The sequence below is a fragment of the Genypterus blacodes genome, unplaced genomic scaffold, assembly GCF_046128005.1.
Source record: "Genypterus blacodes isolate CSIRO-AG114 ecotype Tasmania unplaced genomic scaffold, CSIRO-AGI_Gbla_v1 ptg000040l_1, whole genome shotgun sequence".
Lineage (NCBI taxonomy): Eukaryota > Metazoa > Chordata > Actinopteri > Ophidiiformes > Ophidiidae > Genypterus > Genypterus blacodes.
Window position 1 is genome coordinate 3,294,593 of NW_027466853.1, and position 26,750 is coordinate 3,321,342.

General features: G+C 42.3%; 10 non-coding genes and 1 pseudogene across 10 annotated transcripts; all 11 read right to left on the reverse strand.

Annotated features, from left to right (window-relative positions):
• Positions 1-434: 434 nt before the first annotated feature.
• On the reverse strand, positions 435-553 carry LOC142999151 (5S ribosomal RNA). Its single transcript, XR_012963272.1, has one exon. It is a non-coding gene; the product is annotated as a 5S ribosomal RNA (ribosomal RNA).
• Positions 554-1,019: 466 nt separating this feature from the next.
• On the reverse strand, positions 1,020-1,138 carry LOC142999159 (5S ribosomal RNA). The gene has a single exon (XR_012963280.1). It is a non-coding gene; the product is annotated as a 5S ribosomal RNA (ribosomal RNA).
• A 245-nt stretch (positions 1,139-1,383) lies between these two features.
• On the reverse strand, positions 1,384-1,502 carry LOC142999154 (5S ribosomal RNA). The gene has a single exon (XR_012963275.1). It is a non-coding gene; the product is annotated as a 5S ribosomal RNA (ribosomal RNA).
• Positions 1,503-1,747: 245 nt separating this feature from the next.
• LOC142999162 (5S ribosomal RNA) lies at positions 1,748-1,866 on the reverse strand. Its single transcript, XR_012963283.1, has one exon. It is a non-coding gene; the product is annotated as a 5S ribosomal RNA (ribosomal RNA).
• Positions 1,867-2,903: 1,037 nt separating this feature from the next.
• Positions 2,904-3,022, reverse strand: LOC142999158 (5S ribosomal RNA). Its single transcript, XR_012963279.1, has one exon. It is a non-coding gene; the product is annotated as a 5S ribosomal RNA (ribosomal RNA).
• Positions 3,023-3,470: 448 nt separating this feature from the next.
• On the reverse strand, positions 3,471-3,589 carry LOC142999167 (5S ribosomal RNA). Its single transcript, XR_012963288.1, has one exon. It is a non-coding gene; the product is annotated as a 5S ribosomal RNA (ribosomal RNA).
• A 457-nt stretch (positions 3,590-4,046) lies between these two features.
• Positions 4,047-4,165, reverse strand: LOC142999161 (5S ribosomal RNA). The gene has a single exon (XR_012963282.1). It is a non-coding gene; the product is annotated as a 5S ribosomal RNA (ribosomal RNA).
• A 445-nt stretch (positions 4,166-4,610) lies between these two features.
• Positions 4,611-4,729, reverse strand: LOC142999176 (5S ribosomal RNA; annotated as a pseudogene).
• A 7,555-nt stretch (positions 4,730-12,284) lies between these two features.
• Positions 12,285-12,403, reverse strand: LOC142999152 (5S ribosomal RNA). The gene has a single exon (XR_012963273.1). It is a non-coding gene; the product is annotated as a 5S ribosomal RNA (ribosomal RNA).
• A 245-nt stretch (positions 12,404-12,648) lies between these two features.
• LOC142999156 (5S ribosomal RNA) lies at positions 12,649-12,767 on the reverse strand. The gene has a single exon (XR_012963277.1). It is a non-coding gene; the product is annotated as a 5S ribosomal RNA (ribosomal RNA).
• Positions 12,768-13,212: 445 nt separating this feature from the next.
• LOC142999160 (5S ribosomal RNA) lies at positions 13,213-13,331 on the reverse strand. The gene has a single exon (XR_012963281.1). It is a non-coding gene; the product is annotated as a 5S ribosomal RNA (ribosomal RNA).
• Between the last annotated feature and the right edge of the window lie 13,419 nt (positions 13,332-26,750).

Here is a 26,750-nt window from a genome sequence, read left to right on the forward strand (position 1 = left end):
GTGAGACAGACGCAGTTCAAGTCACCGTGTACACATGACTACACTCAAGTTCATGTATATCACAATTTACATGATGCCTTCATCAGAAACACACATTTCTGGATAATGAAGTCTTACCTAATGAAACTGATAATCATCACATAGAACATTAAGAGGGACCACTTACATCTCTGACGCTCACTTTCATCATCATCATCATCATCATCATCATCATCATCATCATCGTCACACAGTGGCTCGTGTACTTCACTTCTCATGTGCATTCAATCTTCTCATATTATGCCCATGTGCAATACTCATGTTCTGAATGTATGCTTTCATATAAGATAAGATAAGATACAACTTTATTCTCCCGAGGGAACTTGCGTGTTCACAGAGGGAGTGAAACATGAGGGAGGAGGACCAGGTGAGGCCTGCTGCTCAGAGGGCCAAAATGCTTACGGCACCGGGTATTCCCAGGCGGTCTCCCATCCAAGTACTAACCTGGCCCGACGCTGCTTAGCTTCCGAGATCAGACGAGATCAGGCGTGTTCAGAGTGGTATGGCCGTAAACGAGGAGAGCAGCCACACAGAGGCTCTTTATAGGTGAGACAGACCCAGTTCAAGTCACCGTGTACACATGACTACACTCAAGTTCATGTATATCACAATTTACATGATGCCTTCATCAGAAACACACATTTCTGGATAATGAAGTCTTACCTAATGAAACTGATAATCATCACATGGAACATACAGAGGGACCACTAACATCTCTGACGCTCACTTTCATCATCATCATCATCATCATCATCATCATCATCATCATCGTCACACAGTGGCTCGTGTACTTCACTTCTCATGTGCATTCAATCTTCTCATATTATGCCCATGTGCAATACTCATTTTCTGAATGTATGCTTTCATATAAGATAAGATAAGATACAACTTTATTCCTCCAAGGGAACTTGCTTGTTCACAGAGGGAGTGAAACATGAGGGAGGAGGACCAGGTGAGGCCTGCTGCTCAGAGGGCCAAAATGCTTACGGCACCGGGTATTCCCATGCGGCCTCCCATCCAAGTACTAACCTGGCCCGATGCTGCTTAGCTTCCGAGATCAGACGAGATCAGGCGTGTTCAGAGTGGTATGGCCGTAAACGAGGAGAGCAGCCACACAGAGGCTCTTTATAGGTGAGACAGACCCAGTTCAAGTCACCGTGTACGCATGACTACACTCAAGTTCATGTATATCACAATTTACATGATGCCTTCATCAGAAGAACACTAACATTTCAGATAAGGTAAGATAAAACTTTATTCTCCCGAGGGAAATTGCGTGTTGACAGAGGGAGTGAAACATGAGGGAGGAGGACCATGAGAGGCCTGCTGCTCAGAGGGCCAAAATGCTTACGGCACCGGGTATTCCCAGGCGGTCTCCCATCCAAGTACTAACCTGGCCCGACGCTGATTAGCTTCCGAGATCAGAGGAGATCGGGCGTGTTCAGAGTGGTATGGCCGTAAACGAGGAGAGCAGCCACACAGAGGCTCTTTATAGGTGAGACAGACCCAGTTCAAGTCACCGTGTACACATGACTACACTCAAGTTCATGTATATCACAATTTACATGATGCCTTCATCAGAAGAACACTAACATTTCAGATAAGATAAGATACGACTTTATTCTCCCGAGGGAAATTGCTTGTTCACAGAGGGAGTGAAACATGAGGGAGGAGGACCAGGTGAGGCCTGCGACTCAGAGGGCCAAAATGCTAACGGCACCGGGTATTCCCAGGCGGTCTCCCATCCAAGTACTAACCTGGCCCGACGCTGCTTAGCTTCCGAGATCAGACGAGATCGGGCGTGTTCAGAGTGGTATGGCCGTAAACGAGGAGAGCAGCCACACAGAGGCTCTTTATAGGTGAGACAGACCCAGTTCAAGTCCCCGTGTACACATGACTACACTCAAGTTCATGTATACCACAATTTACATGATGCCTTCATCAGAAACACACATTTCTGGATAATGAAGTCTTACCTAATGAAACTGATAATCATCACATAGAACATACAGAGGGACCACTTACATCTCTGACGCTCACTTTTATCCTCATCATCATCATCATTATCATCATCATCATCGTCACACAGTGGCTCCTGTACTTCACTCCTCATGTGCATTCAATCATCTCATATTATGCCCATGTGCAATACTCATTTTCTGAATGTATGCTTTCATATAAGATAAGATAAGATACAACTTTATTCTCCCGAGGGACATTGGTTGTTGACAAAGGGAGTGAAACATGAGGGAGGAGGACCAGGTGAGGCCTGCTGCTCAGAGGGCCAAAATGCTTACTGCACCGGGTATTCCCAGGCGGTCTCCCATCCAAGTACTAACCTGGCCCGACGCTGCTTAGCTTCCGAGGTTGTGCGTGTTCAGAGTGGTACGGCCTTAAACTAGGAGAGCAGCCACACAGAGGCTCTTTATAGGTGAGACAGACGCAGTTCAAGTCACCGTGTACACATGACTACACTCAAGTTCATGTATATCACAATTTACATGATGCCTTCATCAGAAACACACATTTCTGGATAATGAAGTCTTACCTAATGAAACTGATAATCATCACATAGAACATAAAGAGGGACCACTAACATCTCTGACGCTCACTTTCATCATCATTATCATCATCATCATCATCATCATCATCATCTCACACAGTGGCTCGTGTACTTCACTTCTCATGTGCATTCAATCTTCTCATATTATGATCGTGTGCAATACTCATTTTCTGAATGTATGCTTTCATATAAGATAAGATAAGATACAACTTTATTCTCCCGAGGGGAATTGCGTGTTCACAGAGGGAGTGAAACATGAGGGAGGAGGACCAGGTGAGGCCTGCTGCTCAGAGGGCCAAAATGCTTACGGCACCGGGTATTCCCAGGCGGTCTCCCATCCAAGTACTAACCTGGCCCGACGCTAATTAGCTTCCGAGATCAGACGAGATCAGGCGTGTTCAGAGTGGTATGGCCGTAAACGAGGAGAGCAGCCACACAGAGGCTCTTTATAAGTGAGACAGACCCAGTTCAAGTCACCGTGTACACATGACTACACTCAAGTTCATGTATATCACAATTTACATGATGCCTTCATCAGAAACACACATTTCTGGATAATGAAGTCTTACCTAATGAAACTGATAATCATCATATAGAACATAAAGAGGGACCACTAACATCTCTGACGCTCACTTTCATCATCATCATCATCATCATTGTCACACAGTGGCTTGTGTACTTCACTTCTCATGTGCATTCAATCTTCTCATATTATGCCCATGTGCAATACTCATTTTCTGAATGTATGCTTTCATATAAGATAAGATAAGATACAACTTTATTCTCCCGAGGGACATTGGGTGTTGACAGAGGGAGTGAAACATGAGGGAGGAGGACCAGGTGAGGCCTGCTGCTCAGAGGGCCAAAATGCTAACGGCACCGGGTATTCCCAGGCGGTCTCCCATCCAAGTACTAACCTGGCCCGACGCTGCTTAGCTTCTGAGATCAGAAGAGATCGGGCATGTTCAGAGAGGTATGGCCGTGAACGAGGAGAGCAGCCACACAGAGGCTCTTTATAGGTGAGACAGACCCAGTTCAAGTCACCGTGTACACATGACTACACTCAAGTTCATGTATATCACAATTTACATGATGCCTTCATCAGAAACACACATTTCTGGATAATGAAGTCTTACCTAATGAAACTGATAATCATCACATAGAACATAAAGAGGGACCACTAACATCTCTGACGCTCACTTTCATCATCATTATCATCATCATCATCATCATCGTCACACAGTGGCTCGTGTACTTCACTCCTCATGTGCATTCAATCTTCTCATATTATGCCCATGTGCAATACTCATTTTCTGAATGTATGCTTTCATATAAGATAAGATAAGATACAACTTTATTCTCCCGAGGGACATTGGGTGTTGACAGAGGGAGTGAAACATGAGAGAGAAGGGCCAGGTGAGGCCTGCTGCTCAGAGGGCCAAAATGCTTACGGCACTGGGTATTCCCAGGCGGTCTCCCATCCAAGTACTAACCTGGCCCGATGCTGCTTAGCTTCCGAGATCAGACGAGATCAGGCGTGTTCAGAGTGGTATGGCCGTAAACGAGGAGAGCAGCCACACAGAGGCTCTTTATAGGTGAGACAGACCCAGTTCAAGTCACCGTGTACACATGACTACACTCAAGTTCATGTATATCACAATTTACATGATGCCTTCATCAGAAACACACATTTCTGGATAATGAAGTCTTACCTAATGAAACTGATAATCATCACATAGAACATACAGAGGGACCACTTACATCTCTGACGCTCACTTTCATCCTCATCATCATCATTGTCACACAGTGGCTCGTGTTCTTCACTTCTCATGTGCATTCAATCTTCTCATATTATGACCATGTGCAATACTCATTTTCTGAATGTATGCTTTCATATAAGATAAGATAAGATACAACTTTATTCTCCCGAGGGAAATTGCGTGTTTACAGAGGGAGTGAAACATGAGGAAGGAGGACCAGGTGAGGCCTGCTGCTCAGAGGGCCAAAATGCTAACGGCACCGGGTATTCCCAGGCGGTCTCCCATCCAAGTACTAACCTGGCCGGACGCTGCTTAGCTTCTGAGATCAGAAGAGATCGGGCGTGTTCAGAGTGGTATGGCCGTAAACGAGGAGAGGAGCCACACAGAGGCTCTTTATAGGTGAGACAGACCCAGTTCAAGTCACCGTGTACACATGACTACACTCAAGTTCATGTATATCACAATTTACATGATGCCTTTGTGACATACCCCCCATTTAGTCTTTTCTTTGGTCCCTTTTCCATTAAGTTGTGGCCTTTTATTTTCTTTTGTTACGATGTTGTTGCATGTTTTGGCCAGAAGTGGCGCTGTAGTACTGGGATATAATGCAGTTGCATAACGGTGAGAGAGAGAAGAAGTAGCCACTGAGAACGGAAGGCGGGGGATGTAAATGGTGAAGTGAGCTGTATTGTGGAAACTTTGGATTAAACGAAAAACTTTTTCCCAGCACGCCGTTGAGAGTATTACTTTCTTCAAGTGTGCAACAAAATTGGCGCCCGAACAGGGACTCAACGTGATACAAAAAAGAAGTCTGAAGAAAAAAAAAAAGAACGAACGTTGGAACACGCAAAATGGAGCTGGAGCAGTTACAGGATCAGCTAACGGAGCTACTGTGTCGGCTAAACGTGGAACAGCTAAAAGAAGTGTGTATCCGAGCTAAAGTTTCATCAGACAAGGAGAAGAAACACACGTTGATCCGAGCAATTAATGAGTCAGTAGAGAATGCTTTTGAAGAGGAGGAACAAGATGTAGCAGAGACATTTGGGCAAGAGTTGTTAGCTACAGCTAAGCGATTGAGAGAAAACGCGCCCAAACCAGAGAGGTATGATAAAAATGAAGAGGAGCTACAAAAGCTACAAAAACAGTATGCTGAAATGCAGTTGACATTCCAGACGTCGACCAAAATGCTCGAGGAGGAAATGAGTCGGCTTCGGGAAAAAATGAACAGGACGGCTAGCCCGCCAGAACTCCCATTCTCCAGAGCCCCTGAAGTGGTTATCAGACGCGAGTTTCGGATTAATGGCCAGATAGGTGAATTGGGGCAGAAAGACAAGTTATCATACACTAACCTCATGTACCAAATAGACTCTGAAAAACGTAAAGGCCACAGCGATGTAGAAATTGTTGAAGCCGTAGTAAAAGCTGCTACACCAGGGCTCAGTTTACGTGATATGCTGGAAGCCAAAAATAATTTGACACTCGTGCAGTTGAAGACGATTCTTAAAGCCCATTTCAAAGAAAACAACACTACAGATATGTTCCACAGACTCATTAACATAACTCAAGATGCAAAAGAATCCCCTCAGAATTTTCTTTTTCGTGCAGTTGAACTCAAAGAGAAGCTACTGGCGGCTGCAGAAGATGCCAGCTCAGATGTACAGTATAGCCCAGACCTCATTCAGAAAAAGTTTCTTAGGTCAGTCAGTACAGGACTACTGAGTGATAATGTTAAAATGCAGCTGAAACCTCACCTAGATGATCTAGGAGTGACTGACGAGATATTGATAGAGAAAATGAATGATGCTGCTGCTGTTGATTGGGAGACACAGCAGAAATTGAAGAAAAGTATCCCAAATAAGCCAGCCAGAATAAATGAGCTAAAAACAGAAACAACTACTTACCAGCTGTATAGTGACAGGGAAACAGACAATGACCAGCCATCTGAACACAGCACTTCAGTCAAGGCCAGTGTTAAAAGTCAGAAGATAAAAACTCCAAAAAGCTCTTCAGAAACTGAACTGATGGATGCAGTGAAACAGCTGAGAGAGGAAGTGGCTGAGCTGAGGAAGAATGTTCAGTACTCAGCACGACCATCTCACCAGTTCCAAAACAGAGGGAAGAGGGCATGCAGAGGATGTCAAGACCGGGGTGAAGAGGAACAGTGTGACCACTGCTTCAAATGTGGCCTGAGTGGACACCTCTCAAGAGGATGCAGAGGCCAAAGGAACTCAAGAGGCAACACTGATTCAGCTAATATCAAAGGACAGACTGTAGAATGTACCTCCCCTGACACTCAAGAACAGCATAGCAAGTCACTCAACACCCCTACTATTCTTAGAGAAAGCATTGTACAATTAGAAGAGAGACTGCGAGCAGAAAGGTGTTCCCCAGGTGGAAGATTGGCAGGTTCTGCTTATATTAGCCACATCTCCCCTCGTCACCATTCACAGCTGCTGAGACTTATTGGAAAGAAGTGCATGGTGAGTTGCTACCTAGATGGGGTGAAGACTCAAGCCTTATGGGACACTGGATCGCAAGTCTGCCTTATCAATGAGACCTGGAGGAAGAACTGCATCCCAGAGGTGAAGGTACGGAGCACTGAAGAACTCCTCGGCCCTGGTCCTTTTGTGGGGAAAGCTGTCAACCAGACCGACATCCCTTTCCTAGGCTGGGTGGAGGTCACGTTCCACCTAGACCCATCACATGCTCCAGAGTTCACGCTTCAGGTGCCCATGCTCGTGACGGGTGAGAAAGGAGCAGCAGAAGAGCCAATCATTGGTTACAATGTAATTGAACTGTTGTTAAAGAATGGTGTGGAGGGTCCACATGAAGTAATAACACAGGCTGTGAGCACAGCTTTCTCTTTTAGCTGTAAAAAGACTGAAATGTTAGTGAAAATTATTCAAAACAGTGACCCTGAGTGCAGTGACGGCCTAGTGAGAGTGGGCAGGCAGAAGGAAGTGATCCCAGCAGGTCAGGTGAGAACTATAAAATGTGCTGTGAGAACAGGTCCTCTACTGTCCAGTCAAGAAGCCCTTTTTCTGCCTGATGAACATGCCCCCTGGCCAGATGGCCTGAGTATGTCAGAGAGCATGATGACTCTTAGCGAAGGGACATATTCTCGCATAGCATTGCCCATCACCAATTACACCTGTCATGATGTCACCCTGAGCCCACGCACAGTGTTGGGGCAGGTTCAACTGGTCAAAGCTGTCTATCCAGTGGACGCCAAGCCAGTCACTCCCCGACCAGCTTCTCCAGTCGAACGTCCAGAGGTCAGCAGGGAGGATGAGCCTGAGCCTGATGGAAGGACAGCGGTGGACGAGGAAAGGTGGGACCCACCAATCACACTGATTCACCTCCCCCTTGCTCAGCAGCGACAAGTGAAGCAGATGTTGAGGGAGGAATGCAGAGCGTTCGCCAGAGACGATGATGATGTGGGATACATCCCTTCCCTACAACTGAAAATCAGACTCACAGATACAACACCGGTAAGACGTACCTATGTGTCTGTGCCTAAGCCACTTCACAAAGAAGTAAAACAGTACTTAGAAGACTTGTTAAATAGGGGCTGGATCCAAAAATCTAGGTCACATTACTCATCTCCCATTGTCTGTGTGCGGAAAAAAGATGGGAACCTCCGTCTGTGCTGTGACTACAGAGAACTCAACCGTAAGTCTCTGCCAGATCGCCACCCTATTCCCTCGCATTCAAGATATGCTAGATAGTTTACATGGGAGTGCATGGTTTTCAGTGTTAGATCAAGGCAAGGCCTACCATCAGGGGTTCGTGGAAGAAAGTAGTAGACCACTCACAGCTTTTATAACACCCTGGGGCCTATATGAGTGGATCTGAATCCCTTTTGGCTTGTCTACAGCACCCTCCGAATTCCAGCGCAGCATGGAGGAGTGTCTATCTGGACTCAGAGATGAAATTTGCGAGCCATATCTAGACGATAATCTGGTTCATAGCCAAACATTTGATAATCACCTGAAAGATGTGAGAAAAGTGCTTCAGCGCTACCAACAGCACGGGATGAAATTGACTGCAAAGAAATGTGAGCTCTTTAAGAACCAGGTCAGATTTCTGGGAAAGATCGTATCGAAGGAAGGCTACACAATGGATCCTGCAGAAGTAGCCCCAGTGCAAGAGATGAAGCAGAGGAAGCCAGCGACAGTGGGTGAGGTGCGGAAAGTGCTAGGATTCATCTCATACTACCGAGCCTATATCCCAAACTTCTCTCGCATAGCTAAGCCTCTCTATGCACTGCTGTGCGCTGAGATACCAGGCAGTGAGACCCCTAAAGGCACAAAGAAGCAGAAGGCTGGGGTGAGAAAGACAAAGCAAAGCCAAGTACCCTCACATCAACGTATCAGGTGGACAAAAGAACACAGTACAGTTCTCAGTCAGCTGATAGATTACCTCTCCAGTCCTCCTGTGCTGGGCTACCCAAACTTTGAAGAACCGTTCATTATGCATTGTGATGCGTCCCAGGATGGACTTGGAGCGGTGCTCTATCAAAAACAGGAGGGAAGGTTAAAGGTCATTGCGTATGGCTCCCGCACACTCTCTGCTCCAGAGAAGAATTACCATCTACATTCTGGTAAGCTAGAGTTTTTAGCAATGAAATGGGCTATATGCGAGAGGTTTAGAGATTATTTGTATTACACTCCATCGTTTGTAGTATATACAGATAATAACCCTCTGACATATGTGCTGACAACAGCTAAATTGAATGCCACGTTGCTGAGATGGGTGGCTGAATTGGCAGACTTCCGATTTTCAATTAAGTACAGGCCAGGGAAGTCTAACTCTGACGCAGACGGGCTATCGAGAATGCCCCTTGACATAGAGAAGTATATGCTAACCTGTTCACAAAAGATACAGTCTGAGATCTTGGCCAGTGTCTCCAAAGGGTTGTCAGTTCACCAGGTGGAGAGAGAGCAGTTGCTGTGTCCAGTGACCATCACCACAGCCATCGCAGAGCTGAGCAGTGAGCCGCGGATGAACGCAGCAAAGCAGATCGCCCCTCAAGCACTGAGAGCCGCTCAAGACGAGGATCTACTGCTGAAGCAGGTGAAACAGCAGGTCGCACAACAGCAGTGGCCGAGGGTGAAAGACACTCACAGTGAGTTGGCAGTGTTTGCAAGGGAGAAAGCGAAGTTGGTGATTGATGCTGAGGATGTTCTCCGGCGACAGACAGCAACACGCACACAACTGGTTGTGCCTCCAAAGTTCCGTCCCCTCATCCTGAGAGAGCTGCATGAAGAGATGGGACACTTGGGCATTGAACGGACACTCCATCTGATCCGTGAGCGTTTCTTTTGGCCTCATATGCAGAGAGACGTTGAGCATCACATCAACAAGGTCTGTAGCTGTGTGAAACGGAAAAGACCACAGAAAGCGGTAAGAGCACCACTTACCAGTATTGTGACAACATACCCCTTTGAGCTGGTCTCAATTGACTTCATGCACCTAGAGAAGTGTAAAGGAGGATATGAGTACATTCTGGTGGTCATGGACCATTTTACACGATTCGCTCAGGCGTATGCATGTACTAACAACAGTGCTCGAACTGCAGCTGAGAAGATATTCGGTGACTTTGTCCTCAAATTCGGCTTCCCCACGAAATTACACCATGATCAGGGTAGAGAATTTGAGAATAAGTTGTTTGCAGAGCTCCAAAAATACTCTGGCATCCAAGGTTCTCGCACCACCCCGTACCACCCCCAGGGGAACGGTCAAGTGGAACGCTTCAACCGCACCCTGCTGGCCATGTTGCGTAACCTAGATGACCAAGCTAAAGCAGATTGGAAGAATTCTCTTGCCAAAGTAATACACGCCTACAATTGCACGCGCAATGAGTCCACTGGATACGCACCATATTACCTGCTCTTTGGTCGTAACCCCAGATTGCCTATTGACATCATGTTCAGTATCCCCCACAGTGATGGCAGTGCATCTCATGATGACTATGCCAAGAAATGGAAACAGAGGATGGAGGAGGCGTACCAGTTAGCCTCCAAGGCTGCGAAGGCAAGCGGAGAGAGGGGGAAAAACCTGTATGACCGGAAGGTTCAAGGTGCAGAGCTGTATCCTGGCTGCAGAGTTCTCATTAGGAACTTGACTGAAAGAGGTGGACCCGGAAAACTCAGGTCATTCTGGGAAGACAAAGTCCATGTAGTGGTCAAGAGAAAACACCCAGAAAGTCCAGTTTATGAAGTACAACCAGAGGATGGCCAGGGCCGCACCAGAGTGCTTCATCGAAATCTGCTGCTCCCCTGTGACTTCCTGCCAGTTGAGTCACACAAGCCTGAAAAGAAAAGAGGTGAGAGACCACACAAAGAGAAAAAGACACCGACAAAACAGAATGCAGAACCCGAGTGTTCATCTGACTCTGAAGAGGATGACTGGCGATGCATGTCCAGATGGCCCCAAGGAGACTCCGCAGCACAAACCAGAAGGAACCTCAGACCAGAGGCTACAGAGTTTCAGCCACGGGCTGCAACACCAGCACCTGAGGGAGACGATGTGATGGGAGAACAGACCCTGTGGACATCAGACACGGACAGAGAGCAAGAAGAACAGATCGAGACTGGACTGGAAAATGAAGTGACTGTGACAGCAGGCCTGAGTGAGGATATAGAAGAGGCTGAGCTGGAGACCGCAAGCAATGAGGGAGAAGAGTATCCATCATCTTCACCACCTGCGAGACGATATCCTTTCAGAAATAGACCTGCACCCAAAACACTCGCATATGATAGGTTGGGGCAGCCCACAGTTAATTGAATTAAAGTTATGAGATTATATGATGCACTTTAAAGTTGTAAGTTCAAGCCATCCAGTTTTAAGATGAATACAATTTGTTAGTTCATGTCAAAGTCATATGATGGATGGAAAATGTTAATGTGTTGTTTAAAAGAAAAAAAATACTTTTAGTTTATATAGGCCCACACAAAGTCAGTTCTCACATTTAGAATCGCACAAATATAACTGAAGAGGAAATGGTGGTTGTAAGATATTGTATTTACAGGAGTATGGTTGAAAAGACTAAATGTAAAGAGACTCTTATAACGAAATGATATGAAGAAAAGAGTTATTAGAATATATGAAGTGTGAGATTCTATGTGATTTCGCTACAGGTCAAAGGTCACGCCTATTCCAGTCAAGACAAGCTGCCCGTGAACACAGCGGAGTAAATAGATAGTTGTCATAGTGCACAATGACTTCCTCTGTTTAACACATGACATTAAGGGGAGATAAGTGTGATGTGAAATCTGTCATTAGATATGTGTCTTGAATAATGGACTCCAACCTGGAAGTGATCAAATTGTCTTAAACAGGATGAACTGAGACGGGAAATGTCGGGACGACATTTAGTTAAGCAGGGGAGAGTGTGACAGCTGATTAGCTTCCGAGATCAGACGAGATCGGGCGTGTTCAGAGTGGTATGGCCGTAAACGAGGAGAGCAGCCACACAGAGGCTCTTTATAGGTGAGACAGACCCAGTTCAAGTCACCGTGTACACATGACTACACTCAAGTTCATGTATATCACAATTTACATGATGCCTTCATCAGAAACACACATTTCTGGATAATGAAGTCTTACCTAATGAAACTGATAATCATCACATAGAACATAAAGAGGGACCACTAAAATCTCTGACGCTCACTTTCATCATCATTATCATCATCATCATCATCATCATCGTCACACAGTGGCTCGTGTACTTCACTTCTCATGTGCATTCAATCTTCTCATATTATGCCCATGTGCAATACTCATTTTCTGACTGTACGCTTTCATATAAGATAAGATAAGATACAACTTTATTCCTCCAAGGGAACTTGCGTGTTCACAGAGTGAGTGAAACATGAGGGAGGAGGACCAGGTGAGGCCTGCTGCTCAGAGGGCCAAAATGCTTACGGCACCGGGTATTCCCATGCGGTCTCCCATCCAAGTACTAACCTGGCCCGACGCTGCTTAGCTTCTGAGATCAGACGAGATCGGGCGTGTTCAGAGTGGTATGGCCGTAAACTAGGAGAGCAGCCACACAGAGGCTCTTTATAGGTGAGACAGACCCAGTTCAAGTCACCGTGTATGCATGACTACACTCAAGTTCATGTATATCAAAATTTACATGATGCCTTCATCAGAAGAACACTAACATTTCAGATAAGGTAAGATACAACTTTATTCTCCCGAGGGAAATTGCGTGTTGACAGAGGGAGTGAAACATGAGGGAGGAGGACCATGAGAGGCCTGCTGCTCAGAGGGCCAAAATGCTTACGGCACCGGGTATTCCCAGGCGGTCTCCCATCGAAGTACTAACCTGGCCCGACGCTGATTAGCTTCCGAGATCAGAGGAGATCGGGCGTGTTCAGAGTGGTATGGCCGTAAACGAGGAGAGCAGCCACACAGAGGCTCTTTATAGGTGAGACAGACCCAGTTCAAGTCACCGTGTACACATGACTACACTCAAGTTCATGTATATCACAATTTACATGATGCCTTCATCAGAAACACACATTTCTGGATAATGAAGTCTTACCTAATGAAACTGAAAATCATCACATAGAACATACAGAGGGACCACTTACATCTCTGACGCTCACTTTCATCCTCATCATCATCATTGTCACACAGTGGCTCGTGTTCTTCACTTCTCATGTGCATTCAATCTTCTCATATTATGACCATGTGCAATACTCATTTTCTGAATGTATGCTTTCATATAAGATAAGATAAGATACAACTTTATTCTCCCGAGGGAACTTGCGAATTAGCAGAGGGAGTGAAACATGAGGGAGGAGGACCAGGTGAGGCCTGCTGCTCAGAGGGCCAAAATGCTTACGGCACCGGGTATTCCTAGGCGGTCTCCCATCGAAGTACTAACCTGGCCTGACGCTGCTTAGCTTCCGAGATCAGACGAGATCAGGCGTGTTCAGAGTGGTATGGCCGTAAACGAGGAGAGCAGCCACACAGAGGCTCTTTATAGGTGAGACAGACCCAGTTCAAGTCACCGTGTACGCATTACTACACTCAAGTTCATGTATATCACAATTTACATGATGCCTTCATCAGTAGAACACTAACATTTTAGATAAGATAGGATACAACTTTATTCTCCCGAGGGAAATTGCGTGTTTACAGAGGGAGTGAAACATGAGGGAGGAGGACCAGGTGAGGCCTGCTGCTCAGAGGGCCAAAATGCTAACGGCACCGGGTATTCCCAGGCGGTCTCCCATCCAAGTACAAACCTGGCCCAACGCTGCACTGAAATTTTAGCTCTCTATCTCCTTCCTTGTCACAGATATGGGCTTTTTAAGTTTTCTCCAGTTTCAAAAATCGATGACCCGGGGGTCAACTTTTTTCCAAAATTTTCAATATTCCCCAATTTGTCCCAAATTTACACAATTTGATGGCATTTCTGTCTGGATGCTGCGTCTGAAATTTTAGCTCTCTATCTCCTTCCTTGTCACAGATATGGGCTTTTAAAGTTTTCTCCAGTTTCAAAAATCGATGACCTGGGGGTCAACTTTTTTCCAAAATTTTCAATATTCCCCAATTTGTCCCAAATTTACACAAATTGATGGCATTTCTGTCTGGATGCTGCGTCTGAAATTTTAGCTCTCTATCTCCTTCCTTGTCACAGACATGGGCTTTTCAAGTTTTCTCCAGTTTCAAAAATCGATGACCCGCGGGTCAACATTTTTAGAAAATTTTCAATATTCCCCAATTTGCCCCAAATTTACACACATTGATGGCATTTCTGCCTGTATGCTGCGTCTGAAATTTTAGCTCTCTATCTCCTTCCTTGTCACAGATATGGGCTTTTCAAGTTTTCTCTAGTTTCAAGAATCGATGACCCGCGGGTCAACATTTTCAGAAAATGTTCAATGTTCCCCAATTTGTCTCAAATTTACACAAATTGATGGCATTTCTGTCTGGATGCTGCGTCTGAAATTTTAGCTCTCTATCTCCTTCCTTGTCACAGATATGGGCTTTTTAAGTTTTCTCCAGTTTCAAAAATCGATGACCCAGGGGTCAACTTTTTTCCAAAATTTTCAATATTCCCCAATTTGTCCCAAATTTACACAAATTGATGGCATTTCTGTCTGGATGCTGCGTCTGAAATTTAGGTCTCTATCTCCTTCCTTGTCACAGTTATGGGCTTTTAAAGTTTTCTACAGTTCCAGAAATTGATGACCCGGGTCAACATTTTTAGAAAATTTTCAATATTTCTCAAATTTGCCACAAATTTACACACATTGATGGCATTTCTGCCTGGATGCTGCGTCTGAAATTTTAGCTCTCTATCTCCTTCCTTGTCACAGACATGGGCTTTTCAAGTTTTCTCTAGTTACAAGAATTGATGACCCGCGGGTCAGCATTTTTAGAAAATTTTCAATATTCCCCAATAAGTCCCAAATTTACACAAATTGATGGCATCTCTGTCTGGATGCTGCGTCTGAAATTTAAGCTCTCTATCTCCTTCCTTGTCACAGATATGGGCTTTTCAAGTGTTCTCCAGTTTCAAAAATCGATGACCCGCGGGTCAACATTTTTAGAAAATTTTCAATATTCCCCAATTTGTCTAAAATTTACACAAATTGATGGCATTTCTGTCTGGATGCTGCGTCTGAAATTTTAGCTCTCTATCTCCTTCCTTCTCACAGATATGGGCTTTTGAAGTTTTCTCTAGTTTCAAGAATCGATGACCCGGGTCAACATTTTTAGAAAATTTTCAATATTCCCCAATTTGCCCCAAATTTACACACATTGATGGCATTTCTGCCTGGATGCTGCGTCTGAAATTTTAGCTCTCTATCTCCTTCCTTGTCACAGATATGGGCTTTTCAAGTTTTCTCTAGTTTCAAGAATCGATGACCCGCGGGTCAACATTTTTAGAAAATGTTCAATATTCCCCAATTTGTCTAAAATTTACACAAATTGATGGCATTTCTGTCTGGATGCTGCGTCTGAAATTTTAGCTCTCTATCTCCTTCCTTGTCACAGACATGGGCTTTTCAAGTTTTCTCCAGTTTCAAAAATCGATGACCCGCGGGTCAACATTTTTAGAAAATTTTCAATATTCCCCAATTTGCCCCAAATTTACACACATTGATGGCATTTCTGCCTGTATGCTGCGTCTGAAATTTTAGCTCTCTATCTCCTTCCTTGTCACAGATATGGGCTTTTCAAGTTTTCTCTAGTTTCAAGAATCGATGACCCGCGGGTCAACATTTTCAGAAAATGTTCAATGTTCCCCAATTTGTCTCAAATTTACACAAATTGATGGCATTTCTGTCTGGATGCTGCGTCTGAAATTTTAGCTCTCTATCTCCTTCCTTGTCACAGATATGGGCTTTTTAAGTTTTCTCCAGTTTCAAAAATCGATGACCCAGGGGTCAACTTTTTTCCAAAATTTTCAATATTCCCCAATTTGTCCCAAATTTACACAAATTGATGGCATTTCTGTCTGGATGCTGCGTCTGAAATTTAGGTCTCTATCTCCTTCCTTGTCACAGTTATGGGCTTTTAAAGTTTTCTACAGTTCCAGAAATTGATGACCCGGGTCAACATTTTTAGAAAATTTTCAATATTTCTCAAATTTGCCACAAATTTACACACATTGATGGCATTTCTGCCTGGATGCTGCGTCTGAAATTTTAGCTCTCTATCTCCTTCCTTGTCACAGACATGGGCTTTTCAAGTTTTCTCTAGTTACAAGAATTGATGACCCGCGGGTCAACATTTTTAGAAAATTTTCAATATTCCCCAATAAGTCCCAAATTTACACAAATTGATGGCATCTCTGTCTGGATGCTGCGTCTGAAATTTAAGCTCTCTATCTCCTTCCTTGTCACAGATATGGGCTTTTCAAGTGTTCTCCAGTTTCAAAAATCGATGACCCGCGGGTCAACATTTTTAGAAAATTTTCAATATTCCCCAATTTGCCCCAAATTTACACACATTGATGGCATTTCTGCCTGGATGCTGCGTCTGAAATGTTAGCTCTCTATCTCCTTCCTTGTCACAGATATGGGCTTTTCAAGTTTTCTCTAGTTTCAAGAATCGATGACCCGCGGGTCAACATTTTTAGAAAATGTTCAATATTCCCCAATTTGTCTAAAATTTACACAAATTGATGGCATTTCTGTCTGGATGCTGCGTCTGAAATTTTAGCTCTCTATCTCCTTCCTTCTCACAGATATGGGCTTTTGAAGTTTTCTCTAGTTTCAAGAATCGATGACCCGGGTCAACATTTTTAGAAAATTTTCAATGTTCCCCAATTTGCCCCAAATTTACACACATTGATGGCATTTCTGCCTGGATGCTGCGTCTGAAATGTTAGCTCTCTATCTCCTTCCTTGTCACAGATATGGGCTTTTCAAGTTTTCTCTAGTTTCAAGAATCGATGACCCGCGGGTCAACATTTTTAGAAAATGTTCAATATTCCCCAATTTGTCTCAAATTTACACAAATTGATGGCATTTCTGTCTGGATGCTGCGTCTGAAATTTTAGCTCTCTATCTCCTTCCTTGTCACAGATATGGGCTTTTTAAGTTTTCTCCAGTTTCAAAAATCGATGACCCAGGGGTCAACTTTTTTCCCAAATTTTCAATATTCCCCAATTTGTCCCAAATTTACACAAATTGATGGCATTTCTGTCTGGATGCTGCGTCTGAAATTTAGGTCTCTATCTCCTTCCTTGTCACAGTTATGGGCTTTTAAAGTTTTCTACAGTTCCAGAAATTGATGACCCGGGTCAACATTTTTAGAAAATTTTCAATATTTCTCAAATTTGCCACAAATTTACACACATTGATGGCATTTCTGCCTGGATGCTGCGTCTGAAATTTTAGCTCTCTATCTCCTTCCTTGTCACAGATATGGGCTTTTAAAGTTTTCTCCAGTTTCAAAAATTAAATGACCCGCGGGTCAACATTTTTAGAAAATTTTCAATATTCCCCAATTTGTCCCAAATTTACACAAATTGATGGCATTTCTGTCTGGATGCTGCGTCTGAAATTTTAGCTCTCTATCTCCTTCCTTGTCACAGACATGGGCTTTTCAAGTTTTCTCTAGTTACAAGAATTGATGACCCGCGGGTCAACATTTTTAGAAAATTTTCAATATTCCCCAATAAGTCCCAAATTTACACAAATTGATGGCATCTCTGTCTGGATGCTGCGTCTGAAATTTTAGCTCTCTATCTCCTTCCTTCTCACAGATATGGGCTTTTTAAGTTTTCTCCAGTTTCAAAAATCGATGACCCGGGGGTCAACATTTTTCCAAAATTTTCAATATTCCCCAATTTGTCCCAAATTTACACAAATTGATGGCATTTCTGTCTGGATGCTGCGTCTGAAATGTTAGCTCTCTATCTCCTTCCTTGTAACAGATATGGGCTTTTTAAGTTTTCTCCAGGTTCAAAAATCGATGACCCGGGTCAACATTTTTACAAAATTTTCAATATTCCCCAATTTGCCCCAAATTTACACAAATTGATGGCATTTCTGTCTGGATGCTGCGTCTGAAATTTTAGCTCTTTATCTCCTTCCTTGTCACAGATATGGGCTTTTAAAGTTTTCTCCAGTTTCAAAAATCGATGACCCGGGGGTCAACATTTTTCCAAAATTTTCAATATTCCCCAATTTGCCCCAAATTTACACACATTGATGGAATTTCTGCCTGGATGCTGCGTCTGAAATTGTAGCTCTCTATCTCCTTCCTTGTCACAGACATGGGCTTTTCAAGTTTTCTCTAGTTTCAAGAATCGATGACCCGCGGGTCAACATTTTTAGAAAATTTTCAATATTCCCCAATTTGCCCCAAATTTATACTCATTGATGGCATTTCTGCCTGGATGCTGCGTCTGAAATTTTTGCTCTCTATCTCCTTCCTTGTCACAGATATGGGCTTTTAAAGTTTTCTCCAGTTTCAAAAATCAATGACCCGCGGGTCAACATTTTTAGAAAATTTTCAATATTCCCCAATTTGTCTCAAATTTACACAAATTGATGGCATTTCTGTCTGGATGCTGCGTCTGAAATTTTAGCTCTCTATCTCCTACCTTGTCACAGACCTGGGCTTTTCAAGTTTTCTCCAGTTTCAAAAATCGATGACCCGGGTCAACATTTTTAGAAAATTTTCAATATCCCCCAATTTGCCCCAAATTTACACACATTGATGGCATTTCTGCCTGGATGCTGCGTCTGAAATTTTAGCTCTCTATCTCCTTCCTTGTCACAGATATGGGCTTTTAAAGTTTTCTCCAGTTTCAAAAATCAATGACCCGCGGGTCAACATTTTTAGAAAATTTTCAATATTCCACAATTTGTCCCAAATTTACACAAATTGATGGCATTTCTGTCTGGATGCTGCGTCTGAAATTTTAGCTCTCTATCTCCTGCCTTGTCACAGATATGGGCTTTTCAAGTGTTCTCCAGTTTCAAAAATCGATGACCCGGGTCAACATTTGTAGAAAATTTTCAATATTCCCCAATTTGCCCCAAATTTACACACATTGATGGCATTTCTGCCTGGATGCTGCGTCTGAAATTTTAGCTCTCTATCTCCTTCCTTGTCACAGATATGGGCTTTTCAAGTTTTCTCTAGTTTCAAGAATCGATGACCCGCGGGTCAACATTTTTAGAAAATGTTCAAAATTCCCCAATTTGTCTAAAATTTACACAAATTGATGGCATTTCTGTCTGGATGCTGCTCCTGAAATTGTAGCTCTCTATCTCCTTCCTTGTCACAGATATGGGCTTTTTAAGTTTTCTCCAGTTTCAAAAAGCGATGACCCGGGGGTCAACTTTTTTCCCAAATTTTCAATATTCCCCAATTTGTCCCAAATTTACACAAATTGATGGCATTTCTGTCTGGATGCTGCGTCTGAAATGTTAGCTCTCTATCTCCTTCCTTGTCACAGATATGTGCTTTTTAAGATTTCTCCAGGTTCAAAAATCGATGACCCGGGTCAACATTTTTAGAAAATTTTCAATATTCCCCAATTTGCCCCAAATTTACACAAATTGATGGCATTTCTGTCTGGATGCTGCGACTGAAATTGTAGCTCTCTATCTCCTTCCTTGTCACAGACATGGGCTTTTCAAGTTTTCTCTAGTTACAAGAATCGATGACCCGCGGGTCAACATTTTTAGAAAATTTTTAATATTCCCAAATTTGTCCGAAATTTACACAAATTGATGGCATTTCTGCCTGGATGCTGCGTCTGAAATTGTAGCTCTCTATCTCCTTCCTTGTCACAGATATGGGCTTTTCAAGTTTTCTCCAGTTTCAAAAATTGATGACCCGGGTCAACATTTTTTGAAAATTTTCAATATTCCCCAATTTGCCCCAAATTTACACAAATTGATGGCATTTCTGTCTGGATGCTGCGTCTGAAATTGTAGCTCTCTATCTCCTTCCTTGTCACAGATATGGGCTTTTCAAGTTTTCTCCAGTTTCAAAAATTGATGACCCGGGTCAACATTTTTAGAAAATTTTCAATATTCCCCAATTTGTCCCAAATTTACACACATTGATGGCATTTCTGCCTGGATGCTGCGTCTGAAATGTTAGCTCTCTATCTCCTTCCTTGTCACAGATATGGGCTTTTCAAGTTTTCTCTAGTTTCAAGAATCGATGACCCGCGGGTCAACATTTTTAGAAAATGTTCAATATTCCCCAATTTGTCTCAAATTTACACAAATTGATGGCATTTCTGTCTGGATGCTGCGTCTGAAATTTTAGCTCTCTATCTCCTTCCTTGTCACAGATATGGGCTTTTTAAGTTTTCTCCAGTTTCAAAAATCGATGACCCAGGGGTCAACTTTTTTCCCAAATTTTCAATATTCCCCAATTTGTCCCAAATTTACACAAATTGATGGCATTTCTGTCTGGATGCTGCGTCTGAAATTTAGGTCTCTATCTCCTTCCTTGTCACAGTTATGGGCTTTTAAAGTTTTCTACAGTTCCAGAAATTGATGACCCGGGTCAACATTTTTAGAAAATTTTCAATATTTCTCAAATTTGCCACAAATTTACACACATTGATGGCATTTCTGCCTGGATGCTGCGTCTGAAATTTTAGCTCTCTATCTCCTTCCTTGTCACAGATATGGGCTTTTAAAGTTTTCTCCAGTTTCAAAAATTAAATGACCCGCGGGTCAACATTTTTAGAAAATGTTCAATGTTCCCCAATTTGTCCCAAATTTACACAAATTGATGGCATTTCTGTCTGGATGCTGCGTCTGAAATTTTAGCTCTCTATCTCCTTCCTTGTCACAGACATGGGCTTTTCAAGTTTTCTCTAGTTACAAGAATTGATGACCCGCGGGTCAACATTTTTAGAAAATTTTCAATATTCCCCAATAAGTCCCAAATTTACACAAATTGATGGCATCTCTGTCTGGATGCTGCGTCTGAAATTTTAGCTCTCTATCTCCTTCCTTCTCACAGATATGGGCTTTTTAAGTTTTCTCCAGTTTCAAAAATCGATGACCCGGGGGTCAACATTTTTCCAAAATTTTCAATATTCCCCAATTTGTCCCAAATTTACACAAATTGATGGCATTTCTGTCTGGATGCTGCGTCTGAAATGTTAGCTCTCTATCTCCTTCCTTGTAACAGATATGGGCTTTTTAAGTTTTCTCCAGGTTCAAAAATCGATGACCCGGGTCAACATTTTTACAAAATTTTCAATATTCCCCAATTTGCCCCAAATTTACACAAATTGATGGCATTTCTGTCTGGATGCTGCGTCTGAAATTTTAGCTCTTTATCTCCTTCCTTGTCACAGATATGGGCTTTTAAAGTTTTCTCCAGTTTCAAAAATCGATGACCCGGGGGTCAACATTTTTCCAAAATTTTCAATATTCCCCAATTTGCCCCAAATTTACACACATTGATGGAATTTCTGCCTGGATGCTGCGTCTGAAATTGTAGCTCTCTATCTCCTTCCTTGTCACAGACATGGGCTTTTCAAGTTTTCTCTAGTTTCAAGAATCGATGACCCGCGGGTCAACATTTTTAGAAAATGTTCAATATTCCCCAATTTGCCCCAAATTTATACTCATTGATGGCATTTCTGCCTGGATGCTGCGTCTGAAATTTTTGCTCTCTATCTCCTTCCTTGTCACAGATATGGGCTTTTAAAGTTTTCTCCAGTTTCAAAAATCAATGACCCGCGGGTCAACATTTTTAGAAAATTTTCAATATTCCCCAATTTGTCTCAAATTTACACAAATTGATGGCATTTCTGTCTGGATGCTGCGTCTGAAATTTTAGCTCTCTATCTCCTACCTTGTCACAGACCTGGGCTTTTCAAGTTTTCTCCAGTTTCAAAAATCGATGACCCGGGTCAACATTTTTAGAAAATTTTCAATATCCCCCAATTTGCCCCAAATTTACACACATTGATGGCATTTCTGCCTGGATGCTGCGTCTGAAATTTTAGCTCTCTATCTCCTTCCTTGTCACAGATATGGGCTTTTAAAGTTTTCTCCAGTTTCAAAAATCAATGACCCGCGGGTCAACATTTTTAGAAAATTTTCAATATTCCACAATTTGTCCCAAATTTACACAAATTGATGGCATTTCTGTCTGGATGCTGCGTCTGAAATTTTAGCTCTCTATCTCCTTCCTTGTCACAGACATGGGCTTTTCAAGTTTTCTCTAGTTACAAGAATCGATGACCCGCGGGTCAACATTTTTAGAAAATTTTCAATATTCCCAAATAAGTCCCAAATTTACACAAATTGATGGTATTTCTGCCTGGTTGCTGCGTCTGAAATTTTAGCTCTCTATCTCCTGCCTTGTCACAGATATGGGCTTTTCAAGTGTTCTCCAGTTTCAAAAATCGATGACCCGGGTCAACATTTGTAGAAAATTTTCAATATTCCCCAATTTGCCCCAAATTTACACACATTGATGGCATTTCTGCCTGGATGCTGCGTCTGAAATTTTAGCTCTCTATCTCCTTCCTTGTCACAGATATGGGCTTTTCAAGTTTTCTCTAGTTTCAAGAATCGATGACCCGCGGGTCAACATTTTTAGAAAATGTTCAAAATTCCCCAATTTGTCTAAAATTTACACAAATTGATGGCATTTCTGTCTGGATGCTGCTCCTGAAATTGTAGCTCTCTATCTCCTTCCTTGTCACAGATATGGGCTTTTTAAGTTTTCTCCAGTTTCAAAAAGCGATGACCCGGGGGTCAACTTTTTTCCCAAATTTTCAATATTCCCCAATTTGTCCCAAATTTACACAAATTGATGGCATTTCTGTCTGGATGCTGCGTCTGAAATGTTAGCTCTCTATCTCCTTCCTTGTCACAGATATGTGCTTTTTAAGATTTCTCCAGGTTCAAAAATCGATGACCCGGGTCAACATTTTTAGAAAATTTTCAATATTCCCCAATTTGCCCCAAATTTACACAAATTGATGGCATTTCTGTCTGGATGCTGCGACTGAAATTGTAGCTCTCTATCTCCTTCCTTGTCACAGACATGGGCTTTTCAAGTTTTCTCTAGTTACAAGAATCGATGACCCGCGGGTCAACATTTTTAGAAAATTTTTAATATTCCCAAATTTGTCCGAAATTTACACAAATTGATGGCATTTCTGCCTGGATGCTGCGTCTGAAATTGTAGCTCTCTATCTCCTTCCTTGTCACAGATATGGGCTTTTCAAGTTTTCTCCAGTTTCAAAAATTGATGACCCGGGTCAACATTTTTTGAAAATTTTCAATATTCCCCAATTTGCCCCAAATTTACACAAATTGATGGCATTTCTGTCTGGATGCTGCGTCTGAAATTGTAGCTCTCTATCTCCTTCCTTGTCACAGATATGGGCTTTTCAAGTTTTCTCCAGTTTCAAAAATTGATGACCCGGGTCAACATTTTTAGAAAATTTTCAATATTCCCCAATTTGTCCCAAATTTACACAAATTGATGGCATTTGAGTCTGGATGCTGTGTCTGAAATTTTAGCTCTCTATCTCCTTCCTTGTCAAAGATATGGGCTTTTCAAGTTTTCTCTAGTTTCGAATAGATAACCCGCGGGTCAACATTTTTAGAAAATTTTCAATATTCCCCAATTTGTCCCAAATTTACACAAATTGATGGCATTTCTGTCTGGATGCTGCGTCTGAAATTTTAGCTCTCTATCTCCTTCCTTGTCACAGATATTGGCTTTTAAAGTTTTCTCCAGTTTCAAAAATTGATGACACGGGTCAACATTTTTAGAAAATTTTCATTATTCCCCAATTTGCCCCAAATTTACACACATTGATGGCATTTCTGCCTGGATGCTGCGTCTGAAATTGTAGCTCTCTATCTCCTTCCTAGTCACAGATATGGGCTTTTCAAGTTTTCTCCAGTTTCAAAAATCGATGACCCGGGGGTCAAAATTTTTTGAAAATTTTCAATATTCCCCAATTTGTCCCAAATTTACACACATTGATGGCATTTCTGCCTGGATGCTGTGTCTGAAATTGTAGCTCTCTATCTCCTTCCTTGTCACAGACATGGGCTTTTCAAGTTTTCTCTAGTTACAAGAATCGATGACCCGCGGGTCAACATTTTTAGAAAATTTTCAATATTCCCCAATTTGTCCCAAATTTACACAAATTGATGGCATCTCTGTCTGGATGCTGCGTCTGAAATTTTAGCTCTCTATCTCCTTCCTTGTCACAGATATGGGCTTTTCAAATTTTCTCCAGTTTCAAAAATTGATGACCCGGGTCAACATTTTTAGAAAATTTTCAATATTCCCCAATTTGTCCCAAATTTACACAAATTGATGGCATTTGTGTCTGGATGCTGTGTCTGAAATTTTAGCTCTCTATCTCCTTCCTCGTCACAGATGTGGGCTTTTCAAGTTTTCTCTAGTTTCAAGAATCGATGACCCGCGGGTCAACATTTTTAGAAAATTTTCAATATTCCCCAATTTGTCCCAAATTTACACACATTGATGGCATTTCTGCCTGGATGCTGCGTCTGAAATTTTAGCTCTCTATCTCCTTCCTTGTCACAGATATTGGCTTTTAAAGTTTTCTGCAGTTTCAAAAATTGATGACCCGGGTCAACATTTTTAGAAAATTTTCAATATTCCCCAATTTGCCCCAAATTTACACACATTGATGGCATTTCTGCCTGGATGCTGCGTCTGAAATTGTAGCTCTCTATCTCCTTCCTTGTCACAGTTATGGGCTTTTAAAGTTTCTCCAGTTTCAAAAATCGATGACCAGCGGGTCAACATTTTTAGAAAATTTTCAATATTCCCCAATTTGTCCCAAATTTACACAAATTGATGGCATTTCTGTCTGGATGCTGCGTCTGAAATTTTAGCTCTCTATCTCCTTCCTTGTCACAGATATGGGCTTTTCAAGTTTTCTCTAGTTTCAAGAATCGATGACCCGTGGGTCAACATTTTTAGAAAATTTTCAATAATCCCCAAATCGTCTCAAATTTACACAAATTGATGGCATTTCTGTCTGGATGCTGCGTCTGAAATTTTAGCTCTCTATCTCCTTCCTTGTCACAGATATGGGCTTTTATATTTTTCTCCAGTTTCAAAAATTGATGACCCGGGTTACCATTTTTAGAAAATTTTCAATATTCCCCAATTTGTCTCAAATTTATACAAATTGATGGCATTTCTGTCTGGATGCTGCGTCTGAAATTGTAGCTCTCTATCTCCTTCCTTGTCACAGATATGGGCTTTTTAAGTTTTCTCCAGTTTCAAAAATCGATGACCCGGGGGTCAACATTTTTAGAAATTTTTCAATATTCCCCAATTTGCCCCAAATTTACACACATTGATGGCATTTCTGCCTGGATGCTGCGTCTGAAATTTTAGCTCTCTATCTCCTTCCTTGTTACAGATATGGGCTTTTCAAGTTTTCTCCAGTTTCAAAAATTGATGACCTGGGTTAACATTTTTAGAAAATTTTCAATATTCCCCAATTTGCCCCGAAATAACACAAATTGAAGCCATTGCAGCCTGGATGCTGCGTCTAAAAATTTTAACATTCTAACTCCTTCCTTGCCCAAGATATGGGCGTTTCAAGTTCTCCTCAGCTGAAAAAAACATTGACCGCGGGGTCAACATTTTCACCAAAAATTCAATATTCCCCAATTTGCCCCGAAATAACACAAATTGAAGCCAATGCAGCCTGGATGCTGTGTCTCAAATGTGAGCTCTCTCACTCCTTCCTTATCCAAGATATGGGCATTTCAAGTTCTCCTCAGCTGAAAAAAACATTGACCGCGGGGTCAACATTTTCACAAAAAATTCAATATTCCCCAATTTGCCCCGAAATAACACAAATTGAAGCCATTGCAGCCTGGATGCTGCGTCTAAAAATTTTAACATTCTTACTCCTTCCTTGCCCAAGATATGGGCGTTTCAAGTTCTCCTCAGCTGAAAAAAACATTGACCGCGGGGTCAACATTTTCACAAAAAATTAAATATTCCCCAATTTGCCCCGAAATAACACAAATTGAAGCCATTGCAGCCTGGATGCTGTGTCTAAAAATTTTAACACTCTAACTCCTTCTTTGCCCAAGATATGGGCGTTTCAAGTTCTCCTCAGCTGAAAAAAACATTGACCGCGGGGTCAACATTTTCACAAAAAATTCAATATTCCCCAATTTGCCCCAAAATAACACAAATTGAAGCCATTGCAGCCTGGATGCTGTGTCTGAAATGTGAGCTCTCTCACTCCTTCCTTATCCAAGATATGGGCATTTCAAGTTCTCCTCAGCTGAAAAAAACATTGACCGCGGGGTCAACATTTTCACAAAAAATTCAATATTCCCCAATTTGCCCCGAAATAACACAAATTGAAGCCATTGCAGCCTGGATGCTGCGTCTAAAAATTTTAACATTCTTACTCCTTCCTTGCCCAAGATATGGTCGTTTCAAGTTCTCCTCAGCTGAAAAAAACATTGACCGCGGGGTCAACATTTTCACAAAAAATTCAATATTCCCCAATTTCCCCCGAAATAACACAAATTGAAGCCATTGCAGCCTGGATAATGTGTCTGAAATGTGAGCTCTCTAACTCCTTCCTTGCCCAAGATATGGGCGTTTCAAGTTATCTCCTCAGCTGAAAAAAACATTGACCGCGAGGTCAACTTTTTCACCAAAAAATCAATATTCCCCAATTGGCCCCAAAATAACACAAATTGAAGCCATTGCAGCCTGGATGCTGCGTCTAAAAATTTTAACACTCTAATTCCTTCCTTGCCCAAGATATGGGCGTTTCAAGTTCTCCTCAGCTGAAAAAAACATTGACTGCGCGGTCAACATTTTCACCAAAAATTCAATATTCCCCAATTTGCCCCAAAATAACACAAATTGAAGCCATT